The sequence below is a fragment of the Amblyomma americanum genome, chromosome 1 (assembly GCF_052857255.1).
Source record: "Amblyomma americanum isolate KBUSLIRL-KWMA chromosome 1, ASM5285725v1, whole genome shotgun sequence".
Taxonomy (NCBI): domain Eukaryota; kingdom Metazoa; phylum Arthropoda; class Arachnida; order Ixodida; family Ixodidae; genus Amblyomma; species Amblyomma americanum.
In genome coordinates, this window is record NC_135497.1 from 47,719,557 (window position 1) to 47,735,617 (window position 16,061).

General features: G+C 48.7%; 2 long non-coding RNA genes across 3 annotated transcripts; both read right to left on the bottom strand.

Annotated features, from left to right (window-relative positions):
- Positions 1-336: 336 nt before the first annotated feature.
- LOC144112755 (uncharacterized) lies at positions 337-11,962 on the bottom strand. Its single transcript, XR_013310443.1, has 5 exons — positions 11,902-11,962; positions 11,249-11,434; positions 10,716-10,822; positions 8,130-8,279; positions 337-424 (listed from the first exon to the last, which is right to left on the bottom strand). It is a non-coding gene; the product is annotated as an uncharacterized LOC144112755 (long non-coding RNA).
- A 527-nt stretch (positions 11,963-12,489) lies between these two features.
- LOC144132645 (uncharacterized) lies at positions 12,490-15,874 on the bottom strand. Of its 2 annotated transcripts, XR_013314884.1 has the most exons (4): positions 15,748-15,874; positions 15,461-15,630; positions 13,930-14,076; positions 12,490-12,531 (listed from the first exon to the last, which is right to left on the bottom strand). It is a non-coding gene; the product is annotated as an uncharacterized LOC144132645 (long non-coding RNA). The 2 variants fall into 2 exon arrangements; XR_013314883.1 differs by lacking the exon at positions 12,490-12,531 and having other exon boundaries at positions 13,736-14,076; positions 15,748-15,869.
- Positions 15,875-16,061: the final 187 nt, after the last annotated feature.

Sequence of the window (16,061 nt, forward strand, 5' to 3'; positions counted from 1 at the left end):
GCTGTTTGGCCCTGCGCATCACGGGAGTTAAAAGGTGTGCACTGCAACCAGCCACCACTTTTTCATTTCTCTGTAAACATTTTACTGTGCACAACATTCTTTTTTTCAGTCACAAACCACCTAGATTACAAGAAGCTCCTCCAACCACCGAGTGTATCCCTTAAACACTCCCATGATTCCCATCCCAAACATGCTTCCTTTATTTTTCTTTGCTGTACAGGCCACCATATCCACCAAGATTCTGTTCGACCAAGATCCACTTGATGTCCTCAACTGTCTGCAGCAGCTGGGCCGAAACAGCGACAGCCAGAGACTGAAGCTTCTCCTTTGAAAGGGAGAGTGACGCCCCCTGGCGACCGCTGCTGGCGACGGCACAACAGCTGGCATCCAGGTGCAACAGCCACAGGCCACCCAGGAAGTGCACCTGGGGAAAGCAGGAAATTGAAACAGAACAAAGGGCTTAGCCAGAAATGGCAGAGGAGTGCTAATATGTTCTCAGTTCAAGCAAACGGAAGTCAAATATAATGACAAACTAAATGACTCAGTTCAGCATTTAGAGATATATATATATCTGCTTTCAACTCAGAACAATCACGAATGCCAGCGTGGCCTTTAAGCAACATACCTGTTTCTTTGTTCAATTATTCATTTAAAGTAAACATTTACATAGGAGTGTTAATATGTTCTCAGTTCAAGCAAACGGAAGTCAAATATAATGACAAACTAAATGACTCAGTTCAGCATTTAGAGATATATATATATCTGCTTTCAACTCAGAACAATCACGAATGCCAGCGTGGCCTTTAAGCAACATACCTGTTTCTTTGTTCAATTATTCATTTAAAGTAAACATTTACATATGTATTCTTTTTCTGTTTATTTATTTACCCTCAGGGACGTAGGGCATTACAGAGGAAAATGGAATACATCATAAGTACTCCACTTCCCTTATCAGAAGTCTGTTGGTGTAAACCTGTCAGTGCAAACCTGTGTCGAAGGATTGTCCTTTTCCTTTTTCCTTTCTTGGAGAAAACTTTCTAAGTGCAAAAAATAGGGGCACTGCAATTGTATGCAGAACCTACACACCATGAGTGGTGAACCCAGTTGTGCTTACGGCACAAAATGCCCTACCCCCTTTGCAAAAAAAAAAAAAGATAGGGGAGAAAGGCAAAGGCATCAGAATGACCTAATTGCATCATATTACAAGGAGCATTGCCAACACTGAAACAGCAAAATTCTCGGTTCAATGAACTACAGTCAACTCCTCTTGAAACAAACTCAGTTGGGATGAATTCTCAGATGAGGTGAACAATGTGTGATCAATTGGTTGGTTTCCCATAGGATCCAATGCAAAAGAAATCTGCATAAGACGAACTATTGTGCATGTCCTTCAGTTAAATAAAAAATAGTTTCACAGCAACTGTGAACCACAGCGATTCTGGTTTGGTTTATGGGGGTTTAACGTCCCAAAGTGACTCAGGCTATGAGAGACGCCGTAGTGAAGGGCTGCGGAAATTTCAACCACCTGGGGTTCTTTAACGCGCACTGACATCGCACAGCACACGGGCCTCTAGAATTTCGCCTCCATCGAAATTCGACCGCCGGGGCCGGGATCGAACCCGCGTCTTTCGGGCCAGCAGCCGAGCGCCATAACCACTCAGCCACTGCGGCGGACACACAGCGATTCTGCACAACAGTACTTACAGAATGTCCGCGCAAAACCTCCTAGGAGCGAAAAAAAAAAAATGTTTCCACGCCAAAAAACGCAACTCTACAAAGTAGCTTCTGTGCAGTACCTTCACTCCTGGCTGAGCACGGCGCAGGGATCTGATACGGCCAGAGCTCGGCATCGCACAAGCCACATGACGCAAGCTGCCCTCCTGCTGACTAAAAGGCGTGTAGGTACGAAGTGGAGCTGCTCATTGATTCAGGGCTGAAACAGTTGAGAGCTGAATTTTTCAACTGATACGGAGCCGCAACACACATTATCAAGGTGCTGAGGCGGCCAAATACTATCGGCATCACCGGGGCATTGCCTGAGCCAGACGGAAAGGCATGTCGTGCAGCTGCTCATAAAACTAGCTGTACAACTAGGGAAGGATTGAGATGTCAGACACATGTGCATGCCTAATCATGCAGTTGTGCTTTTGACTGCTCAGAGCTAGGGGGAAAGCAAAAACAACAAAGGACAAAATATCAGTCGCTGCGGAAGAGAGACAAAAAGATGCCGCAAAAATAAAACTAGACTGGTGCCGTTTTCAAGTACAATTATCAGAGCTTATTTCATGCCCTCACTCATCTGCTCACTTGATCCCACAATAAATGTTGCATGTGTAACGGGGGCTTAGGTTAATGCTGAGGCGGCGGCGACCGAGTATCTCATCTGTTCAGGTCAGCAGGCGCTCGGTCTGAGCGATGGCAGTGCGGCTACCTCTTCTTGTTGTTGTTGTTAGTTTATCAAAAGATGGCACATACCCAAACTGGGGGATCGGCCAAGAATCTTCTTCTTTTCCTCAGTAAATATAGGATGATGCCCTTCTTCTTCTTCACAATGGCCCCGGGGAGAAAAGGTGCCATCCTGGCGACTCAGGGTGGTGACAACACAACCGGGTCATAGTATGGCTTCAGTCGTTGAACATGCACACTCTCGCGACCACGTCGGCGAAGATCGGAAGATGGTGTGAGGGGCTCAATAAGGTAGTTCACGGAGGATGTGCGCTCCAGGACGTGGTAGGGGCCATGGTATTGTGAAAGAAGTTTCTTTGATAGGCCGGGATCAGTGGAAGGAATCCACAGCCAGACAAGTGAACCAGGTGGGAAATCCGGATCAAGCTGACCGTCGTCATGGCGGTGTTTCTGGCGCCCCTGAGTGTCTGCCGTGAGCGACCGTGCAATCTGGCGGCAGTCTTCAGCGTGCTGGGCAGCTTCAGAAATAGTTGTACACTCAGATGAGGGAGGGCGGTATGGAAGAACTGTGTCGACGCGAGCGGATGGATGTCGGCCGTAGAGCAGAAAAAATGGGGAGAAACCGGTAGTGGACTGAGTAGCAGTGTTGTAGGCGTACGTAATATAGAGTAGAACGAGGTCCCAGTTCGTGTGCTTGGCAGCAACGTACATCGCTAGCATATCGCTCAGAGTGTGATTAAATCGTTCAGTTAGACCGTTTGTTTGCGGATGGTAGGCTGTACAAGTCTGATGAATGATATTGCACTCGGCGAGTAGAGGTTTAACGATATCAGACAAGAATACGCATCCTCTGTCACTGAAGAGTTCATGAGGAGCACCGTGGCGAAGTATAAAGCGCTGCAAAATGAAGCACGCCACTTCACAAGCTGTAGCAGCTGGGAGCGCGGCGGTTACTGCATACGGGTCAGGTGGTCAATGGCAACAATGACCCAGCGGTTGCCAGCAGCGGTGTATGGCAGAGGGCCGTATATATAGATGCCAACACAGTCGAAGGGGCGAGGAGGACACTGCAGTGGCTGCAACTGTCCAGCAGAGTGATGAGGCAGTTGCTTACAGCGTAAGGCCATAGAGATAAGGTCAAAACTTTCCAAGGGCCCAAACAATGGCCAAGCTCTCTTTTTCCGTCACGGAGTAGATGGATTCAGATTTCGTGAGGGTGTGGCTGGCATAAGCAACCACATATTCCTCAAATCCAGACTTGCGTTGGGCGAGCACAGCCCCGAGGCCAATGCCATTGGCATCCGTGTGTACTTCACTTGGGGCTTGCAGGTCGAAGTGACGCAAAATAGGTGGTGCCGTGAGGAGACTGCGCAAGATGTTGTAGGCATCGTCGCAGGCAGGCGACCAACTCGAACAATGCACAATGCAGCCGAGAAGCTCAGTTAAAGGGGCAGCAATAGCCGCAAAGTTGCGAATAAAACGTTTAAAATAGGAACAGAGGCCTAGGAAGCTGCGCAGTTCCTTAATGCAAGTAGGTTTTGGAAACGCAGTCACAGCACGAAGTTTGGCGGTGTCGGGGCGGCCGCCCTCTTTTGACTCAACGTGGCCTAAAATTGTCAGCTCAGGAGCAGCAAATCAACACTTTCTTAAGTTCAGTTCAAGGCCAGCGTCCGTAAGGAATGTTAAGACGTGCTTCAGCCGGGATAGATGAGTGGCAAAGTCGGGCGAAAATATCGTGATGTCATCGAGATAACACAGGCACGACTTCCATTTCAGGCCACGCAGAATGCTGTCCATCATGCGCTCAAAAGTAGCCGGAGCATTACAGTGGCCAAAAGGCATGACGGTAATTTCATACAGGCCATCAGGGGTGACGAATGCGGTTTTAGGGCGGTCGTCAGCTGCCATGGGGACCTGCCAGTACCCAGAGCATAAGTCGAGAGAAGAGAAGAGTTCCGCTCCTTGAAGGCAGTCCAGAGCATCATCAATGCGCGAAAGAGTTTCATGTGACCTTATTCAGGCGGCTGTAATCAACGCAAAAACGAATAGAGCCATCTTTCTTTTTCACGAGGACCACGGGAGAAGCCCAGGGACTGTGTGAAGCCTGGATCACGCCACTCTGAAGCATGGTGTCAACTTGGTCTTTAATAACTTGGCGCTCAGTGGCTGAGACACGATATGGGCACTGACGTAGAGGGGCGTGGTCACCGGTGTCGATATGGTGGGCGACAGTCGACATGCGGGTCGAAGCGGGTTGGTGTGAATCGAAGGAGGAACGAAATTGATGAAGCAGAGCGAGAAGTTGAGTTCGTTGAGGTGCAGGAAGAGAGGCGTCGATGGAGGGAAGGAAAACGTCTGGAGACGAAGTGTCGGGTGCAGGAACCGGCGGGCTGACGGCACTAACGTCAAGGGATGGGGAATTGTCATTTTCATCGCGGTAGAGAATGAAGTCAATGATTTGCATGGTACCCAGGCACTCACCGCGACGCACAGCGGAAGCATATGTAAACGGATTGGTCACGAACAACGCGCTAAGGCGAACTGACAGAGTGAGGACGGCATAAGGTATGGAGCGGTACTTGCGGCACAGAAAGAGGGGCGATGGTGTAAAAAGTATGTTGCCGTCGCGAACAAGGTCAGAAGTGAGGGGCACAAGAACAGAAGAACAGGCAGGCAGTTCAGTGTCTTCAGCAACGACGGCTTTGGCAGGAGTAGCAGAAGGGCCACCGAGCGGCGTGGAACCGCTGAGCGCAAAGAACTCAAGTTCAGCACGAGCACAATCAATGACTGCGTTATGGCGGGACAGGAAGTCTCAACCCAAGATGATCTCAAGAGAGCAGGTTGGTAAAATGAATTCAATCACGTAGAGAATTTCCTGAATGACGACGCGAGCCGTACACGCCGCTAACGGCGCAATAGCCTGCGCGCTTGCGGTGCGCAGCGAGAATCCAGAAAGTGGGGTCGTCCCTTTTCGCAACGAGCGGCAAAAGGAGGCGGCCATGGCAGCCGGTGTCCACAAGCGCCAGAACAGAAACACCCTCTACGGAAACGGCGATCAGATTGGCGGGACATAACTGAGGCCCTGGACATTTCGCTGGTGGCGCAGTTCTCGCCTCAAGAACTGCGGCGTCTAGTTTTCCTCTTGCGAAAGATTCGGGTGCCGACACATGAGAGAAAGGGAGCGGCGACGAGGAGAAGGTGACCGCCGGGTGGAGAAGGTGGTGCGATCACGGGAAAGCGGGCGACTCTGTGGCGTCTCGGCTGGCAGTGAGTAGTCACTGGGAGGAGGCCAGTAACCGGCAACTGGGGAGATCAGCGCACGACGACGGCAAAGCCGGGCCACATGACCAGGCAGTCCGCAAGAGTAACAAATAGGCCGATTTATCAATAGTACGCCAGAGATTGCCAAATTGCCGAAGCGGTCGCAAAAAAGGCGTCGGAGCGTGAGGAACTTGAGGCACAGACGCTTGAGGTGGAGCGTAGGTTGGGCGGTAGTTAGGCGGCCGTGCGACGGCGGCAGCGTAGGTCAGGGGTGCAGCGACAGGTGCGGGCGGCTGTGCTGGTGCGGGCGGAGGGGCCGGTGGAAGGGCCTCAGGCACTTGTTCGCTGATGGCAGTGGGAAGGTCGGGCGCCAGGAATGGAGATTGCACGGAAGGGGATGGCAGAAGCAACAGCTGACCTGCAACTTCCTCACGCACAAAATCTTTGATGTGCGCCAACAGTTGCGAGCGGTCAGGTGCAGCCGACAGGCCGGCAAGCGACTCGACAGCCGCTGCTGCGTGCTGGCGAGTGATGAGCCTCTGCTTGCGCAGCTCGTCGTAGCTCTGGCAGAGACTGACGACTTCGACAGCGGTGCGGAGATCTCGCGACAGCAGCATCTGAAAGTCATCATCCTCGATGATTTTCAGAATATGCTTGATCTTGTCCGCCTCGGACATCTGGGGGTTGACACGCGAGCATAGGTTGACCACGTCTTCAATGTAGCTGGTGAACGTCTCACCCGACTGCTGAGAGCGCTCGCGCAAGCGGTGTTCGGCGCGTAGCTTGCGCACAGCAGGACCTCCGAACACTTCGGTGAGGTTCGCCTTAAAAGCAGTCCACGTGGAGAAGTCTGCTTCGTGGTTTCGAAACCACAGGTTGGCAACGCCAGTCAAATAAAAGATGACATTGTTCAACTTGGTGGTATCGTCCCAATTGTTATATGTGCTCAACCGCTCGTATGATGTGAGCCAGTCTTCAGCGTCACGATTGTCAGTACCGCTGAAGAGTGCCGGGACCCGCTGCTGGAGGGAGCCGGAACAGAGGCCTAGTGAGCCAACCTGCACGGCTTGGTGGTGGGCGGCTTCAGGCATAGCGGGCATAGCGGGGGTCGGTAGCGTGAGGTTGCACAGGTCCAGGGTGGTACGAGGATGCTAAACCGAACCTCCACCGAATGTAACGGGGGCTTAGGTTAATGCTGAGGCGGCGGCGAAACCACGGCGGTGACCGAGTCTCTGGTCTATTCAGGTCAGCAGGCAGTCGGTCTGAGCGATGGCAGTGCGGCCACCTCTTCTTTTCCTCAGTAAATATAGGATGCCCTTCTTCTTCACACATGAATGAATTTTTATGGCGCAAGGGCAGCTGTGGCCGAGTGCCATGAAACAAGGTTTTATTTTTCTTTTACTCACGGTGGGGTCAAAGACCCATTTCCCAAGCATTTCACCCTAAAGAAGCTGAGCACCAGACCAGCAGAAAACTTGTACTCCTTTTATCTCCGGTGGGTACCCGGCAGCCCTGGGAAACCACAATAAATGTTCCATTTGCAATTGCCCTCTCATTGCATGGCCACTTTATTCAATCTTTCATATAACATATATTTGGATACACTTAGCATTCTCACATATGCCTTTTATAGTGGCACATCTGCTAAAACAAACTTCTTATAGGACCCCAGACTATAGTCAGATGACGAAACAGTAAAATTCTGCTTTCAGGTAAAGGCCGAAATCTGCCAAAATGGTGGAAAAAAATGTGGTCCTTACCCACATATATACAATACTTCCAACACCCTCTCAGGATACTGTACAATATAATGCAACAAATTTTCCCACAAATGAACGAGTTCTGAAATGCGGGTTCTGCTTCAAAGAAGCATTCGCAAAACGAAACTAACTTGAAAGCTTATTCTGCAATACAACTGTTAACCAATTCTTCAGACTTTAAGATTGGAATGCATTTGATTTTTCTGACTTCTCTGTACCTCTGTGAGACATTGCAGTAAATTGTGACTGAAATTTCACATGCGCCACAATTTGCTGCTCGACTTTTCGGAACGCCTTCATGCTCCCCTGCACGTCGCCCCAGCAATCATGAAGGCGAATTCTGAATCCTACTTGAACTACAAAACTTAAAGAATTTGTTTAAATCAAACTCGTTAACATCGGTTTAGTTGACCAGACTAACATGTTTCCTATGGGATGACACACAGCTCACTAACTGCACATTGTGCGCTTTTTTTTATTCTGCAACGCCTCCATTCTTTCATTTGTGCGAAGTGCCACACGTGACCCTGTATTAAGCTTTGTGCACCCACAGTTCCCAAAACTGGCTAAAGCAGCCTCTGAAAGCCTAAGTAATTGGACACTTGCATTTCATCTCATGAGTGTGTTTCTATGTAAAATGAGGACACATACACACAAGCATGCACGCACGCACACGTGCAAGGAAGAAGGCTAGGAATGCACCTTGAACAACTTCTGCATCAGCTGCCGAAATTGATCGGCTGCTGCCCTTGCTGACCGAGTGCTCCACAACTGTACCAAATATGTTGGCAAGAAGGTCCAAAGTAGCGCAGATGGCGTCGTCTTGTTGCCTTAGAATCCACATGGGGCTTTCTGCAAGGTTTCAAATAAAAATGGTGCAGCACATGTCATACACAAAACTTAACAGTAACAAACAAACACTCGTGCATTAAAGCAGAGGCAGCAGCTGTGAAGCACTACGCTTGTTTTCGATCACTTCCCAAAGTGACTCAGACAATAAAGGACACCGTAATAGAGGGCTTCAGATAATTTTGACCATCTGCGGTTCTTTAATGTGCACTGGCATCCCACGGTACTAGGCCCTCAAGCATTCTGCCTCCATCGAAATGCAACAGCGGCAGCTGGGATCGAACCCACACCTTTTGGATCAGCAGCTGAGCACCACAACCACTGAGCCACTGTGGCAACTTTAATGACAACAAAGGATGGCTTATGTCATTAGTGAATTATTGACAGTTCTGTCTAGAAAGCAGGAGGCAAGTAGCTGTTAGTGGCATCAGAACTGTAAACCTAAGCGGTCAAGTCAAGTCCCATGGGTAGCATTTCAGCGCATCTTGTAAATCATCTGTGCTATGCAGTCGAGACCGCTTATAACAAACATGAGCATCACACGGCGTCCGCTAGTTATATCCCGAAGTGCATAGTAAGTGGACCAGAGCTTTAAAGACAGCTGCTTGTCAAACAAAAAAATTTTTCTTTGCGGAAAAGTCCGCGATGATCGTCTCTTTTTGCAGCGCAGATCCGATGATTGAGGTTTCCAGATTATTTTAAGCAGAAGCGTGCTATCGCCGAGGCCCTTGGCATAGACGAGTTGTCTGAGGCTATCTATGTAGCTCATTGCTACAAGCGCGCTTATGGGTGCTGGCTCCGAAGCTTCATCCTCATCTGATTCCTCTGCGTCACTCTCGTCCCGCACTTCAGAAACGATGCCCTCGTTTGTGCACTGTTCCGTGGTGTTGGCGTCATCAACAGAAATAAAATCATTCCAACCAATGTCATGACCCCCATGTCGGAGTTGGTGACACGCCGCCACATATTGCCGCTGGGCTGGTCATCTGCCGAAGAATCAGGCTCGGCATCAGACACTGTGTCGACGAAGCCACCCTTGCGGAAGCAGTTTTGCTAGCCAGTGGCCGTCACCACCGCACAGGCCGCTTTCATAATCTCTACCGCTGAACACAATGGAAGTGGGCTCGGTGTTCCCGTCCGCCATCCCGAATTACAACCAGGGCCCAAGATTTGAACTAAGCCAACGAAACGTCCGCACCGCAACAAGAGTGACAAAAGCGCGTGATGGGGTGGGCGTGCAGCATGCACAGGTGGCAATCAAGCCAATCAAGCTGATACACATGCACAGCGCCATCGGAGAGACCAATGAGGGGCGTCCGTGAGTGTCAGTGCAGCCACCTCTTGGCTCCCACGGAAAGCCAGCTTCACAGTGCGTGGCCTCCGCGATCGATACTGGCGGCGGCGTGGTTGGTCGCAGAGGCCACGCGTGGATTTGGAAGAGGGTGAGGATAAAGGAGTGGAGTTGCGAGGAGGGGCGGGAGGGCGATCTTGGAAGTCGCGTCGGCAACGAAAGGGTAGCTCGCTCAAGTGCGGCACGAAACAGGGCGGGCAGTTCGCTCGTGATGAGGCTTACGAAAGCATACCGTACGCCGGGCGCACAAAGGGGTTGGAGGCAGGTTATCCTGCATCACAGCGCCGGATTTACACCGTCCGTTCGCTGTAACCGATCAGCAGGGCTTAATTACGTTTGTTATACGTGTGATTTTGTGCCATTGAAATAATGTATATTTTGACGGTTGCGCAGGTCTCGTTTGTTACAACCGAAAGTTCGTCTTAAGTGGGGCCGTTATATGTGGGCTCGACTGTACATGCAACAACTTTTTTAAAACGAAGATTTCCTGGGCCTGGTTACATGCAACACTGCACTGTGTTTTGCCGCATGAAAATTCGTCATGTGGTATGAGATTACGGTGACCGATGATGTTGCCAGCATGCAGCTGGCTGTAATTTGAAGGCAACACCGAGGCTACCAGACAACCAGGCCTGCACTCTATCACTCTTTCTGGAAGCAGCCAGTGGCAAGCTGCACTTGGAGCTGATGCTGCATGCTGGCACCAACATTGCAGAACTCCATGAAACTAGTGCAGCCAAATCAAACAGACCTTACGCTGTCAGTGTTCTCCGATATGAGGCCACCCGTTCGTCGTCCTGCCTGCCATTGCACGCCCTCAGAGGTAAGCAAGCGACTATGCAGCATGAAATTCAGGTTTGAGTAAAGCTATTTCGACGATCTCCTGCCGCGTCATTCATACCTGGACACAGCCTCCATTCGGAAGTCCATTTGAATTAACCGGTGTGAGATCCATTGCGTCTGAATTAGCGAGCATCCGACACTCGCTGGGACCGAGCCGTCAGTTTGAATCATCCGGATTTCCGAATTAACGGAGGCCAAATCAATGAGCTTTTACTGTACTTGGGAAAAAAAAATTGTTAGCTCACCACAGTAAGAGGTTGGTCAATCTTTCCAGCAGCCTCCCCAAGATCAGCAAGAAGCAACTCCGCGACGGTGTCCACATCCTCAGTCTCCAAAGCGGCCGTTATCTTTTCTGCAACAAGAGTCAGAAATGAAATGGCAGGTGCAGCTTCCTTGGAACAGATCCTTCTCTGAATGAAGGAACAATGTTCATGAGCTTGCACTGCAAAACAGAGGGCATTTCCTTCCTTCTGTTGCCTCCTGTTAAGTACTATGTTCAAAGTCGTACAGTTTGGCACATTAGTAGACTGTGCTAGGTGCCAAACATGTTGCACTCAACAAAATGCACAAGCAGAAGCATAAAAGCTCGGCAAATGCAGCAAGGCATCACACAGTGTCCTTGTCATGGGAAGATGGAAGCACTGCCAAGAACCAAGAAACCTCAAAAGTTTTACCCCAGTTCTTGGAGCCCTTCGTTACACACATCAACAACTACTGCAGGTGATAATCAAGACCTCGCAGGTTCGCAACCGTGGCAAAGTAAAGCACTTGCACTCACTGTCAGCAGTGACGTTGCTGAGCTATGGCAACCGCTGCAAAGCCGTGCTTGGGTACGCCAGTCGAGCAAGAGACACCTCCGAGGCGTCCGTCGGCATCAAGAATAGACGCACCATTGTGAGAAGTTGCCCCTCGTCCAGTGACGAGCACAGGTCATCACACACAAACACCAGTGCGCAGGTCAAACCTACAACAAGCACGATGGCAGTTGAAAAAAAGAATGGCTACTTCAAAAAATGGGCTCTGACTCGTCAGTTATGTGAGCCACTTTGATTAACTTTCTCCTCGCTTTCTTTCAATCTCCTTCTCCCCTATTCATGAAGAAGTGGGGTGAATGTATCATATTTGAAACTCCACCTACGTGCAGACCTCAGGCATCAAACACACCAAAGACAAAGCCTGTGAAAAAACTTCTTAAGCTGACATAAGTTATGCCTTACGCTAAGGCTCAATCACAACCAACCACAATCGAAAAAACGTGTATGATGCCATTCTGACAACCCCTCATGGAATCATGGAAAAGAAAAAAAATGTGAAAGAAACCAGAGAAAAAGAAAAATATGCAAACCAGCAAAGGCCATGCTTCGATCAAATGCAGGACAATTATAAGAATACACGCATGCTAGGAGCAGAGAGGGGACATTCTGCACACACCATTTCTTGCTCTGCTCAGGTGCCAAGGACAACTCCTTGCTCCAGAAACTTGCACAGATCCTGAAACAAAGAACCACTGCAGATTGAAAGAAACTGCAAAAGGATCCCACAGGTCAACTGGCGTGTAGTCATGACTGAAACATTACCCAAAGGATGAAAATTTACAGATGGGTTGTAATTCTCTTTCCTGGCTAGTTCTACCACCATGCAGCCAAAATCAAAGAACCTGAACCGAGGGGCTACAACACAGTATTAAGTAGGGGAAAAGGCACAAACAAATAAAAAGAAAATCGGACTTGAATTACAGAAACATTTCTTTTTTTACTGTTTTGCCAACTGCTGTCACCCTTATCCCTCACACTACCCCCAGTGCGTATGTCATTCATAATTAACTGCTGTTAGCATGTTTTCTGTAATGCTTTTATGCAGCAACAGCAAAGCAAAGGTGAGTAGGCAAACAGTGACAACAATTCAAAGTGAAATCAGTGACAACTATTTAATGCAATGCATGTAACATAGCTGACACAGTGCACTCACCTTGCCAAGTGCAAGCACTGCTTGCACCAGCTCTGGTTCAGTGCACGCTAGCCGAATTTGGAGAGAATCCCGAGCAAATTTTTCATCCACGTCCTGCACAGTAAAGGCATAATTCTGAGCCAACCACAATAATCAAATGTGCTCGAAATGCACCCATCATGCTAGCTCAAACAAATAGTGGACATTTTTATCCACATACTATACATTCCCCCAAGACTTGTAATGGGGTTGGTTCATAACCCTGAACAATCTGGATCCATGGTTATGCCAAATATGACCAGATGTACCAGCTGGCAGGTAAGCTTGGTCCAGCCAAGAGGTGAAAACTTTGCTGACAAATCGAAGGATCTGTGCAGACTAATTTAATTGACAAAAGAAACAATTGTTGGAGAGAACAGAGAAGCACTGAGAGAGGAAGAGAGGTGGGCACGGCGCCGACAAGGCAGAAAATAGTACGACACATGGCCCCAGTTGCAAAGGCACTCACTGCAGAGAGCTTAGTTGGAAATTGGTACCGATGAACTGAACATCACAGAAGAGGTGAAGCTCTCGTTGCAGCTAGCACTTCTAACGTACCCTATCATCTTTCTTCAGTAGCCATTTAAGGTTCCAGTTAATAGCTCTGCCTTGTTGTCCCTTGTGGGTCTTGAACTATGGTCACTTCCCAGAAGGATGGTACCAAAAACCCAGAACTCTGAAGGTATGAAAGGAGAGCTGAAGACTACTACAGAAGCTGCTACCGAGAACACTGAAAGTGTAGAACTTTACACTGCCTGCAGCCAGGACCCGACGTCCTTGAAGAAGAAGACAACCAGTTTCTGCACTAGAGCGACAGAAACACCGAGCACCGACGGTATTTCGTACCAGCATTACTTGTGCACTTTTCTCTTCAACTTGAAAAGCTTTGTCGTGCACGGCACTCAGCTGTCATTGCAACAGTAATTGAAATCTTGGCAACCCGCCATCCTCCCTATCCAAACCCGTAGTTGAGCTGCATGTTAATCTGACCATTCTTTTGATAGAGGCATCCCCAACCAATGCGGAATATGAAAACAAAGAGCGCCTGATGACTGGGAGCTAGGAGCCAAGCTCCAAAAGCAGCTGGAAGCTGCGCCTCCATCTGTTATAGATTAATGTGATGCGAAGGAATGCGGAACTGCAGCATACTACCGAATAAAATCCACGTGCATCAGTTCGCTATTTAAGCTCTCAGGATGCATCAGAAAGAAGCGAGGCCAATAGGCAAACTTTTTAGACCAGAAATCAGCAGGTTTGATGTAACTATGCTCATGACTATAGCTCCTGGGATCAGTATGAAGCTTCAATACATAGCAATGAAGCTCTATCAAAAGTCATAAAAAAGCTACTGCACTGGAAAAGCAGGAGATATGAGGAGTCTTTCCTTTACTGAAGAAAATGACCACAGTGCACCTGACCTAGTTAATGAGCAGTCTAGGAGAAAAGAACTTGCTCTAAATGATCACAACTCACCTGCTATGGCTAGCAACCATTCTGTTCATTGGCGACACAGAAGCATTACAGCATTTAATGATGAAGTCATTAAGAATGTAAGCTGCCTTGGGTGCGGATCAAGTGGAGCGCAGTGCCTCACTCCAGAAGCCTGTTGAGAACTTTGCCCTGAGAAATGATAAAACAACAATGCAAAGACACAACCGAAGCAACCAAGACCGGTTTGAAGGGTATTCCGCATGGTTAGACTCTGAACAAAGAAGTTCACAGCAAAGAATAAATGCAAGAAATTGTCGGATTCATACAGAACCAAATAAACTCGGGTCAAGTCATTACAGGCATTAAAGCAGAGACTATTGCACTGCACACACTGCATCTCGGGTATTTGAGCATCCTAACAATTCCAGGCACGCTTCGTCATATATATACCGAAGCACATTATAACAGATGCTGAAGGCTACATATATACCCCGCTACCCACAATGAAGTGTCTTCATTGTGGGTAGCGGGATTGATGATAGCGCACGTGCCTTAGAAATTTGTTTAATGTTTTTTTTGGTGTCTTCATTGTGGGTAGCAGGGTTGACGAGAGCGCATCTGCCTTGGAAATTTGTTTAATGGTTTTTTTTTTGAGGGCGGGGGGTTTATCGCATTTGGGTGATTACAGTACATCTGCGTTTGACGGGACAATCTTACATGTGTGTGTGTATTGTATAAATTGACTTCTTACTGTCGAATAAAATTCAGTTGTAAGTTCAGCGCCTTCCGTGTCTCTCATCTCGTCCTCTTGTGTGTGTTTTAACGCTGGTTTTTAATGCGATGGATAACCACCAACTCGCCCAATCCTCAGTTCTTCTGCAAAGGTGTGCATGCAACCTTCCAAATCCAAGCACATTTTTGTTTTTGCAGCCATACTCATTTTTGTTATGAAATTAAACTTCAGGGCCTATGTTTACGAACCGGTGTGGACAGTGGTGGTCCCCGGTCCGGCGCACCCATATCCCACATACGGACGCTACAAAAACGGGCACTTCTGACCTCTTTCAAAATTTCAGAACCATTTTCTTGACGCTGCAACATGATGGCTTTATAACTTGGTAGGGTGTCTTCACCATAGAGCAGTGGTGTCGCGTGAAGAAGGCACACGTGAAGCCGAAGTTGAGTTTTTATGTTCAAAACAAAATAGTTGTCAAGGAAGTTGACGAAAAGACAATAACATGCCTGACTAAGCGTAAACTTCCTGTAACGCCGCACATCACAGAATGGACGGCGACAGATGCCACACAATATACATACAGGTTTATTGTCATACATGTCTGCCATATCCACCCCACCCCCCACCTTTTTCTAGCTATGCTCAGACCTGCTACTACATTTCGCTATATTTCGATGCATTTCGCATAGCGCAATCAAGAGGGTTATGCCTCAAAGAGACAACTTTAAATCTTGGCCGTGCACCCTAGTGACCACACTGCCGAAGCCAGCGTGCATCCAAGAATCAGCTTACTATGCATACATAGGCATGGAACAAGATATACAGAAATTAACCCACCTTAGTGCTATGCTGCTGTATTGCGCGTGCTTTACATAATCCTTGGATCAGGCCTTTTGTTCTTAGATGAGAACTACTCTCGGCGCGATGAGCGACCGTGCTTCCTGCGGGCTGGGATAATTGGGCTCTCGAACCTATTCTCTTGTGGCCTCTCGTGGTGAACGAGCAACCTGCGAAACGGCATCCTGAGTCGTGCAACTCTCACTGAGCACCTTTCCAATGCACCGTTCCCTCCTCGCGAAAGAAAAGGAGCGCGCCACAGACCTTATGAATGGAACTGCACTTACCGTTTGTGTCTGCCGAGCTAAGACCGTGCACAAAAAAAGACCGTGCACAAGGTGCAAGTCAACCGAGCGGCGCGCATTGACCCTTGGCAGAGAGGCACCATTTGCAAGCAGGCGCCTGTGCTGGCGTCCCACCGTTGTCATGACAACAAGTGCTGTACTTCAATGTCTGTGCTTCGAATTATTTTTTTCTCGTAGAAAACATCACTCGTAACAATAATCTGCAAAATTCGCTAAGTTTTCTTGACAAACGCGACACATCGCCGACTAATGACGTACGGGCGCTCACAGCCAATCCTGCCTCGCTTACAACCAGG